The sequence below is a fragment of the Hetaerina americana genome, unplaced genomic scaffold (assembly GCF_022747635.1).
Source record: "Hetaerina americana unplaced genomic scaffold, ioHetAmer1.1.p SCAF_8, whole genome shotgun sequence".
NCBI classification, from domain to species: Eukaryota; Metazoa; Arthropoda; class Insecta; order Odonata; family Calopterygidae; genus Hetaerina; species Hetaerina americana.
The window spans coordinates 578,985-583,681 of NW_027287427.1; positions in this window are offsets into that span (position 1 = coordinate 578,985).

The following is a 4,697-nucleotide window of genomic DNA, read 5'->3' on the forward strand; positions in this document are numbered from 1 at the left end:
GCGGAAATAATACAATTCATATATAACTAATCAAATATGCAATAAATGCCTTGTATCAATTTTAAAATTCATTAATTATAAAGATTAAGGTTTTTAATATTTTTAAATGCTAATATATGGGGGACACTTTTCTCAAATAGTTTTATTTTGACTTCAAAGTCACAATTTACGAAGCGAACCGAGAGCCCCGAAGTCTTCCGATTGCGAAAGCCCTCAGAACACAAACTGTCGTCCCGTGAGTATTTTCGTCTCTCTGGAAATTTATTTTCCCGTGTAATATTTAAGTTCTTACATTAATGCCCACCTATAGTTTTCATTTTAAGTAGTTATTTTTTGTGTTGAGGTAGTTTTTTTGTATCTTTCTTGCACTTGCACTGTAAACCTTCCAAAGCTTTGGTTTCAACTGTGTTGTCCTTGGTGACGGCTCCTTTCCGTCAATTTCCCGATTAATCCTCATTTTCCATGTGTGTAGTACATTTTGAGTTCTAAGTGATTATTTTGTGACTAACAGAAGTATTTATTCCATCCGTGGAGTAATTATTCTCTAGTTGTAGTTTTGGGCGATTTGTGGCTTGCGGTCTTTCTGCTGTTTCATATATTCTCTAGCTTCTTCCAAGGTACTCTTTTCATTAATACAATATTTTCTGTTTAAAATGCTTTATAAGCTAGTCTGATATATACGATGGCCGAAGTGAGAAGTTCCGTAGCGTTTCTATTTTCCCAAGGCTGTTTTTGACGTCGAGTAAATTGTGTGGAGGTGATGGCAATGAGTCTTGCGTTATACTCCGTGGATGCTTGAAATCAATTATGTTTGGATAAAATGGATGGAGGCTGCTTGTTTCTCACATTTAGATAGCGGCTATTATTCTAGTGAATTGTGTCTTGTACGTTCGTAAATGATTAACGGTCGTTAAGCTGTATGGTTTGTTTCTCGATAAGTCTATTCTGATTCATCCTGTGTAGCTACAAAGAACAAAATGGCGGATGTTGTTCCCAAGGCTTGGGTTGCCCTGAAACTAGTTTAGTTTTTTCCTTGTTATTATGTAGATTAGCGCCGAGTGTTAAATCTTGGTTGAAGGATGTCTATGTTGTTGCATTGGATGGAAATTTTAAAATTTCGCGTCTATGGGAAGGCCAATTATCCAAATTCTGATAATTTCGCGAGTGACAGCGTCGTCACAATTTGTCGTTACCTTTCTCATCGGACCTGATTACACGTGAAAATGCATTGATTATGGTGTTAGTAAGAACGCGTTTAAATTGAGGGGGACGCAACTGATATGCGTTAGTGTTTTGGCTTGTAAATTTTTCGATGACTGTTTTAATTTCTGCGTTAAATTGTCGTTGATGACGGGTACAGATGTAGTGTATGATTTTCATTGGGATTGTTTACAGAATTAATTGGAGTAAGCGCGTGCGACCTTTTTGTAGGCGATGTGGGACGTTTTTTTCCGTATCGCGGCCCTCATCCCTTGACCCTATTCTGGCATTGATCGGGGAAGGCTGGTGTACGCAGTCATGTTTTGCTGTCGTATTTTCTCAGCTGCGGTATTTCCATTTTAATGCAGGTATTGAGTGGAATACCGAGCGTTCATTCCAAATTATATCAGAAAAGAAACGTAATATATATCGTAATAGAAACTATTGTCCTAAAATTTGTACTGAAATAATTTCGTGGTTACATTTACTTTAAAACGATATTGTTAGTTAGCTCGCTTCGTAATTTTTCCGTTTCCATCTTTAGTAAGATTTGTACGTTACACCGTAATGAAGGATAAAATATTTGTGGGATTTTAATCGTGATATTCTGAAGTACGTGAATTGTGCACTTATATACCTGGAATGCAAACGTTACCCGGAAAAGGTTTTTGGTTTAATTTTGCCTGTTTTCATGGTCATTGTTGAAAACTAGTTCCGGTCGAAGTTTGACCTCCGTTTGGTTGTCCTATTTTTCCGCCCCGATTTCTAAACAGGTCATAGCGCATGTGCATCCCTGTATTTGTTGCTCTTTGACTCCCAAAATCTTTCTAGCATGCCGGAAGTGGCACGCCCTATATATAGATCGTCATTGCTTCAGCCTTCACCTACTTCTACATTTGCCGATTACGCCAGATTACACTCCTTTGCTGGCCCACGCCCTAGGCTGTGCATGACGGACGTTTGTTCACGGAATACGGCTTCTTTGGGCAGGAATCATATTTCTTAAGGTTCATACTACTCTCGTTCTGCAATTTAGAGATTTGAGAGTGAGGATAACTCAGAGCAACCTTAGCTTTTGTGGGCGTTGATTGTATTTAACTTCTGGAAAAGCCTGTAATCAGATTTGCCAAGCTTATCACCTATGCCTGAAGTTGACAGTAGTTGGTTTTCTGCTAGAAATAATCTAGTAATGCCAATGTAGGTGAAGTTTTTTATATTCAATGTTATTTAAAGGAATCCCTTTTCTCCATTTTTGTTCTTGGTGCAATAGGGGCGCCAGCTAGGGTCGACCGTTTTTCCAAGTGTTGAGGAAATTACTCTGGTGATTCATAGCCAGTGGTTTCGGTGGTTAGAGGGCGATGCCCTCGACATCGGACCACGTGCATCAAGGTCCAAGCTCGAGAATGGTGGCGGTTGATGAACTCTAATTTTACACGAACTTCTGGCACGGGAAACGCGTAAATATACTACGATCTTGAGCTTAATTCAAAGCAAGTGTAGAATACCGTGTTCCTGAACAGCACAGCCGGACATTTATTTGTAATATGATAATGTACATTAAAAGTAGTACATTTTGCGTTTTTAAAATGTTAGAAGCCTATTCTTGAATAAAGAAATCGTGGACCGAGAAAGCTCCGTATACATGATATTTACCGTTCCGGACTTCCTCATTTCAAGGCTGGGAAACCAATTGGGCACTTAAAGGCATGACGTTTTTTGAGTTCAAGGCACGCAGCCATTTTGAAGAGTGTGAACTTTTTAAGAGCGGCCGCTCAGTGAAGGATTCAATTTGTTATATGTCCTTGAGAATTTCGTTTCTTAAGATTATTATCTAGTTCCTCCAGGTAATTTTATTCAAAATTTTCGATCCTATGCAGTGCAGCACTCGAGGTCATCACTCCGAGGGATTTACTTTTCGTGGACGTTGGGACGGAAGAAGCGTTGGTGGGATGGGAGTAGCCTTGAAAGGGTTTTTGACCTGCCATTCCTCTCCTTTTGTCAGAGCGGTTGTCGTTGGTGTCTTGTGTTAAGGGGTGGGGGCGAACTTCGTTCTTTCTCTTTTGCGAGGGACCAGATGATTTTAAGGAAACTTAAGGAATTTTTGTTCTAAATTTTCAGCGTCTGTGTTGTGAACGGAATTATTTCATTCGTAAGATTCTAGTTATATTTTTCCCTTGCATTTTCATCTTAATTATGAAAGCGTGTTGAAATTTACTACGGTGTCAGAGGTATTTTTGTAGCTACGCAAGGCAGTATGTCACCTCATTGCCGTCCGAGGTCGCGGCATTCGTTTCGTCCACTTGCATCGGTGTGTACGGAGTTCGTGGTACTACTTTGGATAATAAATTGTTATATTTGATTTAATCACCGTGTTGTATGAACCACGTTAAGATGTAGATTGTTATCCTAAATTGTAAGTACCACGAAACTTCCCTTCTCTAAATTGGTTAATGGGTTACTTGTGAAGAAGGAATCATTCTTTGGCATCCGTCTCAACGGTTAACGTATCGTGTAGACCTGTGTGTGTACTTCTTCACACCAGTTGAATTGCTCTTTTTGGCCAAAAATTTGCAATATGCAGCATGTTAAGTATGATTAGATGAACGCAATTGCTCAAACGGAACTGAATTGCATGCGTGATGTAATAGTGTGCTGGTATTGAATAGATGTGAGAGTCGAGTATGAACTGCGCTACTGAATGGAAACTATATACTGTTTTTTGATTTTTTCTTGTCGGATTTTGAAGGTAGTGGGTGGCATGGCACCATTAATTCACGTTCTGTAGTTCACCAATATGGCGGAACTCAATACGAAGATGGCTGCTCTCGCCGTCGTACGTGAAATTTGTTACCTTGTAGTCTAGTCGTGCTTGCAGCAGAAAATTGCTGAAGTTTAATTGTTGATTCCGCACAACTTCATTTCTTAATTCATATCACTAGGGCCTAATTGAAACCACTTACGAGCTTTTTATATCGTTAGTGGTGCGCTTAGGCCGATACTATTAAGCCTCTGACTCGAATGTTTCTCGGAAAGTGCTATTTTTCGGGTAATGCGATTTGGAGGCACACGCTTAGTCATGTACTCGCCAATTTCTGAACTCATTGTCGGAAAAGGAAAAGTAATTTTGATATTGTTTCTTTCAGCTCCCCGTGCCCATTCCTGAGATATAATTATTTATCGTTTGGGGGCCGACCAACAAGCAACGACGGACGGGCAGAGAGGACAGGGGGGTGCTTCTCGTATCGCGGGAGGAAGGTGAGCAGTAGTGAATTACTTATTTTCTGTATCGTAAATTTTCCCACTTTAAGCGTTGAGTTAATTTAAGTGGAGCAATGCACCAATGTTACATAAAGCAAGCGCGAACTTGACCCCTAAACTAATTAAGTTAGTGATTAATGTTTTCGCCACCATAGTCGAAACGTTCTTGCAATTTTGTATCAAATCTTTTCTATCCAAACGAGTTTAATAAATTGTCGATTTTGATTTCCTTCGGTCAG